The sequence below is a fragment of the Myotis yumanensis genome, unplaced genomic scaffold (genome assembly GCF_028538775.1).
Source record: "Myotis yumanensis isolate MYYU_CA2020_CCGP unplaced genomic scaffold, mMyoYum1.0.hap1 SCAF_12, whole genome shotgun sequence".
Classification (NCBI taxonomy): domain Eukaryota; kingdom Metazoa; phylum Chordata; class Mammalia; order Chiroptera; family Vespertilionidae; genus Myotis; species Myotis yumanensis.
Window position 1 is genome coordinate 28480943 of NW_027223763.1, and position 13695 is coordinate 28494637.

Here is a 13695-nt window from a genome sequence, read left to right on the forward strand (position 1 = left end):
AACCCAATCCAAGAGGTGGCTGCTGATTTACATGCACTATCATTTAAAAAATAAAAAAGGGGGAATTTGCCGGAAGCTGGTGCATAAATATATATATATATACATATATATATATATATATATATATATATGTATATATATATATATATGGAACGCTTCACGAATTTGCGTGTCATCCTTGTGCAGGGGCCATGCTAATCTTCTGTATCGTTCCAATTTTAGTATATGTGCTGCCGAAGCGAGCACCCGTCCCCTTCTTGACCTTGGGGGCAGTGGTCAGTACACACCTGGCTCTGGGAAGCCCTGCCCCTGTGTGAGAAGGGCACTAGCACGAGGGCATAGCCTGAGTGTGACTCCCAGAGTAACTTCTTCCTGGGGAAAGAGCTCAGTAAAGTCTAATTAAAGGACGCTGGTTTAAACACCTTTCAATAAACGGGCACATTTAGTTTTCGCTTGTTGATTACAGGGCAACAGTAAGGCTGGGCACCACCCTGTTTACTCCCTCACACTGTTACCAGGCAAATACTTATTGATTTGAGTACTTCCCGTGTTAAAGTGTTAGAAAGCTGGCTCATTCGGAGTCAAAAGGGACTCTGGTGCTAGGTGGACATCTGATCCTTCATATTCAATTCTCTTTCCCGTTTGCCAACAAATCCCCACTGACGTGGCCAAATGAACCAGTCGGAAGAAATCCATGTCGCCTCTAGCATCTCCAGAAGGCTGCTTCCATCTTAACCAAAACTTCAAGGCTACGTACGGGAGGAGACAGCTGAGCACAGGGAGCCACTCACTGCACACACAGGGAAGCCCATCAGGGGACCAATAAGTTCCACTCACATCTCCGTGGACAGAGGTGAAGGCTGAGGCTAGAGAGAGCCTGAGAGTGGGGGGCAGGGGCAAAATCTGAACTCAGTGGCATCTTCGAGTCTGTAGGCCTCAGAGCCGGCCTTAGCAGCAGGCACGTGGAAGGGACAGTGTGCGGAACAGTTAGGGCAGTGCCAAAGTTGCCCCCTATCAAGAGCTCTGAGCAGGTTGGAGGGGGAGTCACTGCCCAGCAGGTCCTAGCTGGTACCCAGGCAGCACAGGCAAGAGAAATGGCAACAAAGAGAGTGCTTGACCCAAGTTATCATTTCTTTTTGGTTTAATGTCCTATTTAAAAACTCCTTATGTATTCTAAGATCATTAAAAGTTTCTGTTTTCTTCTAAAGGTTTCACGGTTTTAGCTTTTACATTTAGTTTTAGCTCCTACATTCATTTTGATTATTATGGCATGTGGTATGCAGTCAGGGTTGTAATTCTCTGTCTCTTATTTGGCATATGAATATCCAATTGCTCCCGTACCATTTCTTGAAAAGATAATTCTCTCGAAATTGGCCAGATATATGTGGCTCTCTATCCTATTCCATTGATCTATGTATTTTTACACTAAGACACACTAAGTTACTGCAGCTTTATGTAAGTCTTGAAATCAGGGAGTGTAAAGTCTCATTTTTTTCTTTTCAAAGTTGTTTTATCCATTTAGGTCCTTTGCATTTTCATACAAATTTTAGAATCGGCTTGTAAATTACTGCAAAACAAACAAACAAAAGGCCTGCTGGGGTTTTAATTGGTAATGCCTTGAATAGATACATACACTTGGGAAAAACTGACCTCTTCATAATATTGAACTTGCTGACCCATCTGTGTGGTGTATCTATTTATTCATATCTTCTTTGCTCTCCCTCAATTATGTTTTTGGGGATGTGCTCTCTATTTAGTTCTCTATTCTTGCAATGTCTTTTTTAGATTTAGAAATCAGGGCAATGCTAACCTTAGAAAAGAAGTTGAAGAGGGTTCTGTCTTCTGTTTTCTGGAAGAGTTTGTAAAGAATTAGTATTATTTCTTCTATGAACATTTGCTAAACCATCAATGAAGCCATCTAGGTATGGAGGTGTTTTTCTTTTTCATTTTGTTTTTTTGGGGGATGGGAGGTTTTAAATAATAAATTTAGCTTTATGAATAGATACAGAACCATTTAAATGATCTATCTCTTCGAGTGAGCTTCGGTAACTTGTGCCTTAAAAGGAATTAGTCCATTTCATTCATCGTGGGATTTATAGGCATAAAGGTGTTGATAGTTTGTTGTTATCCTCTTACTGCCTGTATGCTGTGTGGCGGTGCCCTTTATCTTCTCTGATATTGGTAATTTGTGTCTTCTAGAGGTTTATCAATATAGCCAGTCCTCATGTATTAGATTCTGTATCTATGAAATTGCCTACCTGCTAGGATTTATTTGGAACCCTGACATCAATACTTCAGTGCTGTGACAGTCATCTGAGGACTTGTGCAGAGCGCGGGAAATTTGAGTTGCCCAACACACAGTTCCCAGGTGATGTTGGAAAGGAGACGCTCATCTTTTTTTTTTTTTTAAGGTTTTTTAAAAAAATATATATTTTATTGATTTTTTACAGAGAGGAAGGGAGAGGGACAGAGAGTTAGAAACATCGATGAGAGAGAAACACCGATCAGCCGCCTCCCGCACACTCCCCACTGGGGATGTGCCCACACCCAAGGTACATGCCCTTGACCAGAATCGAACCCGGGACCCCCGAGTCCACAGGCCGACGCTCTGTCCACTGAGCCAAACCAGCTACGGCAGGAAATGCTCATCTTGTGTTGGCTCCCATACTGTCAACAAGTGGCCTCTTCCCAGTTATTTAGTGCCATGCTTCTTGCATTTTTGTCTTTTTGTGTTGGTGACTTTGCTGTTTAAAATGCCCACAAGTGCGGTGTTGAGGTGCGGTGTAGTGTTCCTACGTGCAGGAAGCCTGGGTGTGCCTGATGGAGAAAATGTGTGTGAGATAAGCTTCGTTCAGGCACGCGTCATTGTGCCGCTGGCCGTGAGTCCAGTGCTCATGAATCAACAGTATAAATGAGGCAAAATCAAAACAGATGTGCAGAGATGAACGACAATTAGAATACTTGGTTATGAACGTGGGGCAAGACTGGAAGTCATGTGGCCCAAGTCCAAGTCCCATCTCTGCTGCCCAACAACTGATTCTGATCCAGGAGCTTGAAATGAAGACAGTAATACCTATGTTAGAGGATTTTTTTTTTTTTTTTTTTTTTTTTTTTTAAGATTTAGATGACACGTAACACATTGCAGACGGATCATGAGAATTCTGTTTTCTGTTCTAAGGCTTGTGGCCAATCATACTTTAAAAAGATATTAGTTTGTAAGAACATGCAATAAATAACTTCAAAATGCAATGGGTATTTAATTTTAAAGCGTGCCTTTAGCATTTTAAAAAAAATATATTTTATTGACTTTTTACAGAGAGGAAGGGAGAGGGATAGAGAATTAGAAACATTGATGAGAAAGAAACATTGATCAGCTGCCTCCTGCACACTCCACTGGGGATGTGCCTGCAACCAAGGTACATGCCCTTGACTGGAATCGAACCCGGGACCCTTGAGTCCACAGGCCGACGCTCTATCCGCTGAGCCAAACCGGTTAGGGTGACGTGCCTTTAGCATTTATGTAAAATGGTTTTTTGTACTTGTTCAATGGAAACTTATCTGGCCACTGGGTAAAACTAGCAATAAAACTACTGGTCCGCAGTGTGTTAAAAAGCACCCTTTAAATGCCACATATTTTTATCTATGTCGTATTTCACGGTCACAATTTTTATAGGCATAGTTTGTACTTTAAGCCAGCGGTCACCAACCTTTCAACCTCACAGACCGCCAGTGGTCCACGGACCACCAGTTGGCGACCGCTGCCTTAAACAATGCTTTGGGGAAGAATTCATAATGATGTCAGAGCTTAGACTCTGAGAAGGGCTGAGTCATGGAGTGTAGAACATTCTGGGAACCATGGAGGATGGAAACAAAACCCCCCTCTGAACAGGGAGGGATGGGAAACATTTGCTGTGAGGCTGCTCGGCATGCGGAGAACTCTCTGAGTACAGAAGACCTTGTACCTAACTGCACACCAAAGGGGGGCCGACATTCCTGTTCTTTCTAGCGTGAAGGCATGCCGCCCAGGCTCAGCCACACAGAAGCTCTGTCCAAGAACCTGGATCTGGAGGGGTTGACCCAGAGGTGTGGAGGGGAGCTGAGAAAGATTCTAGAATGCTTCAGTATTTATCCCCAAGAGATGAAAGTAGATGTGGCCAAGTTTCCTTCAATGAGCAAGTTTAAGTTTCCTACCATCAGCAGAATTTTGCCTTGATCTATACCAGTGGTTCTCAACCTTCCTAATGCCGCGACCCGTTGATACAGCTCCTCACGTTGTGGTGACCCCCAACCATACAATTATTTTCATTGCTACTTCATAACTGTAATCTTGCTGCTGTTATGAATCGTAATGTAAATATCTGATATGCAGGATGCATTTTCATTGTTACAAATTGAACATAATTAAAGCATAGTGATTAATCACAAAAACAATATGTAATTATATATGTGTTTTCCAATGGTCTTAGGCCACCCCTGTGAAAGGGTTGTTCGACCCCCAAAGGGGTCGCGACACACAGGTTGAGAACCGCTGATCTATACAGAGAAACCCCAGTCTGGCCATTGTGGCTCTTGATCTACAGAGGTTTTTGGAATAAAAATTAATTGTAATAGCTGGATGAGTGGGAGGCCATGGAAACTAGAAAAGCAGAGGAAAGAAAATCCTTGGCAGAAAATATCCTTATTTTACTAGGTTATGCTCTCTTTCTTTCTTTTAAAAAAATATTTTTATTTATATATATTTTTGTTGATTTCAGAGAGGAAGGGAGAGGGAAATAGAAACATCAATGACGAGAGAGAATCATTGATCGGCTGCCTCCTGCATGCCCCCCACTGGGGATTGAGTCTGCAACCTGGGCATGTGCCCTTGACCAAAATTGAACCTGAGACCCTTCAGTCCGCAGGTCGATGCTCTATCCACTGGGCCAAACCAGCTAGGGCTATGCTCTCTTTCTTGTTGCTGTTGGAAAATATATGGAATGGGATGAAGCCAAAGCTGTACTGAGAGGCAAATACACTGCATAATAAATATAAACATAAGCATTGAGTTACACCTGGGTTCAAACTATCCCTGCTCTGCTACTTACCAGCCATGTGACCTTAGAGAAATTATTTAACCTCCCAAGCCTTAGTTGCATCAACTGTGAACAGTGTTAATAGTACTATTTGTCTCTATAGAGAAGTTGTGAGAATTGCATGAGGTAATTCATTTAAAGCACTTGGTAGTAGGTTTCTATGAAAGAAATTCTTGGACAGTTTTCAGTAAGTGGTCCAGGAACCTTCTTGGCCATTTGTCACATGACAGTCCTCCCAGTGGGGACTGTCTGAGAAGAGCGTGATACACAAGGCTCAGGCTGTTGTGGTCCCATGAGATCGTTGATGTAAGATACAGCTGAACATGGAGTATTTGGTAGATTTCACATTTTGCTGATATGGCGTCGAGTTTTCTTATGAGCATATAGACCAAGTTCATCTGTCAGAGTCCAAATGAGAAAGAAAAGCTGTAATTAGATGACATCACTGTCAGTCTTGGATAAGTAAGAGGGAAGTAGGAAGCTGGAAGGGAGAGGATTGTCACCAGGTCACGTCCATGGAACTAAACTGTTGATGGGTCTCTTATTGTCCCTCCTTCGTAAGAGAGGGGCCTCTCTGACTCTCTGCCCCGAGCTTAGAAACCAGGAAGGAGAGAAGCTTCACTATCAAAGGGCTGAGAAAAATGTGTAGATAGTGACTTATTATTACTTAATACTTCCTTGATGTGAAAGTAAAGCACTTTAATGAAAATTCCTTCTAGGTGGTATCTGTATTGCTATGGATGAAATGTTTGTGTTCCCCTAAAATTCTTATGTTGAAACAATCCCCAGTGTGATGGTATTTGGATGAGGGGCCTTTGGGAGGTGGTTAGGTCATGATGTTAGAGCCCTCATGAATGGGATTAGTGTTCTTATAAAAGAACCCCCCCCCCCCCAAAAAAAAAAAATGAAACCAGTCTGGCCATATGGCTCAGTGATTGGGCATCAATGCATGAATCAGGAGATCACAGCTCAATTCCTGGTCAGGGCACATGCCTGGATCGAGGGCTCAATCCCCAATGGGGGACGTGCAGAAGGCAGCCAATCAATGATTCTCTCTCATCATTGATGCTTCTATCTCTCTCTTCCTCTCCCTTCCTCTCTCTGAAATCAATAATAATAATTATAAAAACCCTCTTTTTTTTTTTTTGAAGAAAGAATCCCCAGAGAACTCCTTCTCCCTTTCTACCATGTGGGGATACAACTAGAAATGAGCAATCTGTAAGCCAGAAGAGGGCTCTCACAGAACCCAACCATGCTGGCATCCTGATCCGGACTCTAGAACTATGAGAAACAAGTTTCTGTCGTTTATAAGCCACCCAGCCTATGATATTTTGTTATAGCAACCGGAGCTAAGACATGTATCGTAGAATTCTGAATCTTACATATACTGACTTATAATAAAAATAATATATTACCTAATTTGGAGCCTGGAGGGAGAAGACTCTATCCTGATCTTTGATTTAAAAAAATAAAATGAGTCCTAGCCGGTTTGGCCTGTGGACTAAAGGGTCCTGGGTTCGATTCCGGTCAAGGGCACATGCTCAGGTTGCAGGCTTGATCCCCAGTAGCGGGTGTGCAGGAGGCAGCCAATCAATTATTATTTATCATCATTGATGTTTATATCTCTCTCTCCCTCTGCCTTTCTCTCTGAAATCAATAAAAATATATTTTAAAAAAATAAATTTGGGAGGGATCTCCTAAAATGGCCTGAAACATGATTGATATCGTCAGTATATCTTAAATGTTATTATACTACTTATTTAAAAGGAGAAAAATAAACTAAGTATGGAACTAAAGGAACTAGACAAATTACAAAACATAATTAAAGAATCATAAACAAATACTGCATTCTAGTTAACGAATAAATTCTAAAATGTTTAGAGGTGAAATGTATGATGTTTGCGACTTACTTTGAAATGCATAAAAAATGGATTCAAGTTACTTTGAAACACATATAAAATAAGGTACATGGAAAGGAGAGATGGATAAAAGTGAAAAAAGCAAACACAGCAAAATGTTCATTAAGAATCTAGAGGGTGAGTGTATGGATTTTCACTTTAAAATTGTTTGTAGATGTCATAACCCATTGGATCAGTGGTTTGAGTGTTGGCCTGCGGACTGAAGGATTGAGGGTTCGATTCTGGTCAAGAGCATATACCTCAGTTGCAGGCTTGATTCGCCCCCAGTCGGGGCTGTAGTGGAGGCAACCAATTGATGTTTCTCTCTCACATTAATGTTTCTCTCTCTGTCTCTCCCCCATCCTTGCACTCTCTCTAAAAATCAATGGGAAAAAAATATCCTCAGGTGAGGATTAACAACAACAACAAATAAAAATAAAATAAAATTGTCTGTAGGTTTGAAATTTCCATAACAAAGTCTTTAAAATTAATTGAATAAGTTAATATAGATAAAAGCAGAAAAGAATACATTAGAAAACAGAAAAGGAGAGAATTGAAAAATATAGCCAAGGGCTGGAAGACATATTAAATAGACAGATCTTTACAAAATCAAATAGATAAAAATGTCTATCTAAAAGGAGAGAAAAATCAAATGTATCACATTAGTAATAAAAAAGGGGATGCAATCTCTTCTTAGAAGTGTTCAGAAAAATATGGACAATTCTCCACTAGATTTTCTGAACTGGACAGTTTTCTAGGAAAATACAAATTACCAAGGTTTATTTAAGGTGAGAAAAATATCTAAATGAACCGATATAGCCTTAACGAAAAAAAAAAAGGAAAATATCACTGCTTATCTAAATACTAGTGGCCCGGTGTATGAAATTTGTGCACATTAAAAGGGAATTAATTAGCCCTAGCCGGTTTGGCTCACTGGATAGAGCGTCTGCCTGGGGACTGAAGAGTCCCGGGTTCGATTCCGGTCAAGGGCATGTACCTTAGTTGCAGGCACATCCCCAGTGGGGGGTGTGCAGGAGGCAGCTGATCGATGCTTCTCTCTCATCGATGTTTCTAACTCTCTATCCCTCTCCCTTCCTCTCTGTAAAAAATCAATAAAATATATTTTTTTAAAAAGGGAATTAGTTAGAGGAAATATTTTAATATTGCTATTTGCCCTTTATAATAGAAGTGTCAGAGATGAAAGAAAATTAGTAAAATGTATATGAAAATAATATATAAATTTTTTAATAAATAATTACAACATGATATAACAACAAAGAATGATATAAAAACAACAACATGTTGTAAAAACAACACTGATACAAACAATGAGTGATAAATTGATTAAACTTATTCTAATATCTCCCTGTACACCACATTAAGAGTAAAAACTCTTTCAGAGTGCTTGAGTAATTTCCCTTGTGACGAAGTATTGACAACTTTAACATCACATGCTCTTCAGACTCGAGAGAAAGCAACTCATAACTGACCATGTGCAAAAACAGGTTCAGGTAGGATTATTCCTACTCTGTCTAGAGTTTGTCCTTGTGATTTATTTATTAATAGTCATCGCAAATGCTGGCATCACGGGAAACTGTCTTCAAATTAATTTAAATGGGAGCCCAGTGTCAGATGGGGACAAATCAATTCTTGGAATCAGAACAACCTCTCCTTCTGCAGATCCTGTTAATACTTCAGCTTCGATAACGTTAGGTCATAATCTTTTGATAATAAATCCAGTACCATTACAAAGACCCCATTTACTATTAAGATTTCTCAGTAGCATGATGATTGCACCCACTTTCTATTTTAATTTATGACATGGCATTCCCAAAGGAGTAATACTATTAAGAATCAATGGAATCATCACTCAAATACGTATGAAAATCTCCAAGTATATCCAAAATTTCTTCATTTAATTTTTGAACATGCTCATTTTTTTGGACAAAGAATTGCACATTTAGATATATTTTTAATATTATCTATAGATATACTATTTCCAAAGGTAGCTTCAGTAATAGATCTGTCACAAATCATTTCATGGGGGATTTCAATAATATCCATTCCTAAATGAAAATTGCTATCCAGTTTGCCATCTCCAAGTTTTACTAACCATTCACTATAAGCAGAATCCTCTGATCTCATATTTGTTTTAAGAGACAACTTTATGAAACATCCCCAAACATCACAGTACTTTAAACTCCTTTGTACTATGGCTGATCGTATAGCATGTGGCACAATACTGAGACATTATTGAAAATCCCCTCCGAGAAGGAGAACTTTCCCACCAAATGCAACATTCAAATTCATAATTTCTCTTAGTAATCTGCCTCTGGGCTCTCCAGGCACTCTGAGGGCGGGGTCCTCCCTCAGGCCTCGCCCTTCCCAGAAACAGCTCGGGGAGGGCACCTCAGGGTCAGTGGGACTGATGGAAGTGGGGGGTGGCATGGAGGTGGTACCTGCGCTTCTGGTCACTTGCACACTGTGTTTTATACCACAGCATGTGGCAGCGGTTGTGAAGGTCACCACGGCAACCCAGCACTGACTGCAGGACTGACTTCTGGTTGGTTGAGCCTCCAGTCGTTAAGGTCGTTACGGACCCAGGGTTTTTATATATTAGGATAGCTGGACCCAGCTAGGTTTGCAAGCAAGTTCTATCAAACTTTTGAGAGACAGATGATTCTGATACCATTTTCATGTTCTAAAGCAGTCATTTTCCACCAGTGTGCCATGAATATTTTTTCCTTTTCACTTTTTGCCATGAATATTCTTTAAATATATTTTATTGATTTTTTACAGAGAGGAAGGGAGAGGGATAGAGAGTTAGAAACATCGATGAGAGAGAAACATCGATCAGCTGCCTCCTGCACACTCCCCACTGGGGATGTGCCCGCAACCAAGGTACATGCCCTTGACCGGAATCAAACCTGGGACCCTTGAGTCCGCAGGCCGATGCTCTATCCACTGAGCCAAACCGGTTAGGGCTGCCATGGATATTTTAAAAACATGCAATACCTGACTAGTCAGGGGCACTGACCTCTTTTTCCTCAGATTGTCAAATTAAAAAATGACAACAGCTAACAGAACAATAACTGTCTGGTTTGAATGAATCAAAATTATACCTTTTTTTGTTGTTGTTGGATTGGCAAAAACACATTTTTGGTGTGCTGAAGAATTTTAGTAATTAGTTTATTTGTGCCAGGAGATGGAAAAGGTTGACTATCACTGTTCTAAAACATAGATAACCTCCCCTATTCATGAAGCTAGAATTATCCTGATTCCAAAACCTGAGAAATATAGCAAGTACAAAAAACCATAGTGAATGTAAATACCAAATCCTAGATAAAATACCAACAAGTTGAATCTAACAGCGTACATCATGACCAAATAAAGTTTATTTTAAGGGATGGCTTAATATTAAGAAATATATCCAGAACTTATAATAAGACAAAGGAAAAATATAAGGTAAACGCATGCTGAAAATATCTTTGATACAATTCAATATCCATAACTGAGTTGAACAACTTTTTTACTTTTCCTTACCAGAATAAAAAGAAGCTTCCTGAAACAAACAGTAAAACACATCAGACTGCTTAACAGTAAAACAGTGGGACATGCCCATTCAAATCAAGAGCATAACAGAGTTTCTTGCTGTCGCCACTATTATTCAACATTGTTTTAGCCAATACCAGGACAACAAAAAAGAGAGAAGAAGAGTAAATATTGGGAAAGGAAGAGCATAGTTTTCATTGTGACTCCTCCCTGGAAAAACCTAAGAAAATCTATTAAATTAATATTAAAAATTTTTAATGATAGCCAGACCCAAGAATATAAAAAAAAAATCAATAGCTTTTCCCACATAGCATCAATAATCAGTTAGAATATATCATTGGGGAAATACTGACAATAGCAACAACAACAACCCATTTTAAAAGCAACCAAGTACAGATTCATTTCTCTAGACCAGTGATTCTCAACCTTCCTAATGCCGCGACCCTTTAGTACAGTTCCTCATGTTGTGGTGACCCCCAACCATAACATTATTTTCTTTGCTACTTCATAACTGTAATTTTGCTACTGTTATGAATCGTAATGTAAATATCTGATATGCAGGATGTATTTTCATTGTTACAAATTGAACATAATTAAAGCATAGTGATTAATCACTAAAACAATATGTAATTATATATGTGTTTTCCAATGGTCTTAGGCGACCCCTGTGAAAGGGTCGTTCGACTCCCAAAGGGGTCGCGACCCACAGGTTGAGAACCACTGCTCTAGACACATAGCCAAATGGATTCTATTCTAAGCATGATATCCCGTCCTCACGAGTGACAGCCTGAGCTGCTTTAGGAAGAAAAGGAACACTCACCGTGATGAGGGCGCTGTCCTGGTTGATGGGGAAGGTGGTCTGGACTCTCACGTGGGCCAGAGGCTGGTCCTCCATTTCAGAGCCAGCAAAGCCTGAACAGAAGAGGTTCCTGCCACAGCCTCAGCGGGCAGCCTGGAGTTCTGCTCTGGGCTGACGCACTGGCCACGTTTGAGTGACTCAAGAACAGGAGGGCTCCTTTTCTGGGTTTGGAGGGTGAGGATTCTCAGGGAGCTGGGGAGAGACTCTGGGAATGTGGGCCTGAAGAAGGCCTGGGAAAGATGGAGAGGAACTAAGGAGGCTGTGTGGGGTCCGGAAGGAAGGAGCGTTCAGTGGAGCGCCTCCAAAAGTTTAAAGCAAGAGGCCTTCCCCACCTTGGGCCGTGCGCGGGGATGACTGGCACATACCGTCACCTCTCCTGGTCCTCTTGGCACTGCCCTGGCCTGCTGTGCTGGCTGCTTTGTGCTCCACTTCCTTCCCTAAATTGACTCTCCACCCTGCTCTCTGCCCGGAAGGCTGACCTGCAAGGTTACTGCAACAGGTTCCCCTTTCCTCTGGTTTCCGACTGGGTTCGGCAGGGGGACGAGGCCGAGGGAGGGAGGATGTGCCAGCTCCACACAGCGCCTCGCCTCACCCCTTTGGGCTTAGGGGAACTCATACCCGGCACACTCCCTGTGCTTTCTTACACCTGCTCACAGCAGTGTAAGTAGTCTTGTTAGTTAGCCTCTCTCGAATGATCCTCATTTGGGTGGCCCACCTATTTTCCTGCCAGACCCTGACCAAAATAAACACTTGCCTGACTGCTCGGTAAAGCGACTGTCCAGCAGAGTTCGGAGGGAGAGTGGTCTGGGGATAACAGGTGAGGTTGAGCTTCGCCTGATTACCTGGTGAGATTCTGGCCAAGATGGGGCTTCCACCTGTGAATCATTAGGCAGGCACGTGCCAACCAGCAGACGCCATCCCAAACATGAAACCATGTTCCCGAACTTCCCTCACAAGGCACGAGGTAAGTACCACTCCCACGCGGACAGCGGAGGGGCCCTGTCCCCATGAATGCAGCGATTAACGCACAGGGACGGTTCTCGTAGGATTCTGCACCCACTGGTAGAGTCAGGTGCACTGTGGGTGACTTTATTCTTTGCTTATATTTCTAGGTATTTTGGGGGATGCACATGTTATTTTTATCATGAGAAAACAATACTAGTAGTTTTGGAAAAAATGAGAGAAGGTGGAGGCGTGGCAAGGGTGTTAACAAACTTCCCGTGTGGTGTGAAGGACCCCTGCCTTATCCTCACCCTCACCAGCCTACCTCCCTGAGAACTCAGCTCGACCTTAGACTTGGCATTTGTTCTCTGTGCACCATTTTGCTCTGGGCCAGTGAGAGGACGAGGTGAAAAGCACCGTGGAAACGGAAGTGCTGGAGAGCTCAGCAGTGACTTTTATGATTCCTGCTGCTCTTTGGTCCTGCCCGATAGTCAGACCCACCCAGCAAGCCTGCCTGTTCCCCTCAGCTGACCCGTGTCCACCTGTGCATGGAGCTCTCCGCAGGGCTGGCTCCATCCCCGAGAAGCACTCGCCCTGCCCAGCTGCCGGCGCCAGGGAAAGTCCAGACCTGGCTGCAGGTGTTGGCTCTGCCCTACTCCCTGCGGGAACTGGACCAGTACTTCTGCTCTCTGGGCCTGTTTCCCTTGAGGGACAAAGTGGAACCTAGCCCTCCAGCTTCAGGATTGTTGGGTTGGGAAAGGGATTTCCCTCTGCTTCCCTTCCCCTTCCCTCACGCCCCTTCAGCAGCTGAGAGAGGGGGAAGGCTCAGGGGCAGAGCCTCAGGTCCCTTTGAGAAATACACTGAGTGGCCAGATTGTTATGACCACCCCATCAGTACAATGAAGTGAATTAGTTATGCAAATAATAATAAAACCTTGAGAGTATTTGCTTAGGAAGTTTTCAATATTCAGTATTTTTGGAAGTGTCAATGAAGTACTGATGGGCTGGTCATAATAATCTGGCCACTCAGTGTAGAGCGCCCCCTGTGGGAGTGTGGGAGGGTGACCTCCAGGAGCCTGTGGCTGGAGGAAAATCATTAATTAAATCAAACGAAGGAACATATGTTTTCTGTGGATTTTGTGTCAAGGTCATTAGTGTTGCTGGCAGGTGTGACTTTCTTCCCACAGTGGAGCTGAAACAGACCCCACCCTCCCCTGAGGGAGGGGACCAGGCCCAGGGGAGGCAAGCACCCAGCCTGGCTCAGTTAACATGTCCTCAGTAGAGTCCAGAGCAAGCGACACAGCTCACCCCAGAGTGAGAAATGGCTTCATTTTAAATGTCCACATTGCCCGGAAGTGCACACATAACCATA

General features: G+C 42.4%; 1 non-coding gene across 1 annotated transcript; it reads right to left on the reverse strand.

Moving 5' to 3' along the window:
* Positions 1–141: 141 nt before the first annotated feature.
* Positions 142–246, reverse strand: LOC139021378 (U6 spliceosomal RNA). The gene has a single exon (XR_011473483.1). It is a non-coding gene; the product is annotated as a U6 spliceosomal RNA (small nuclear RNA).
* Positions 247–13695: the final 13449 nt, after the last annotated feature.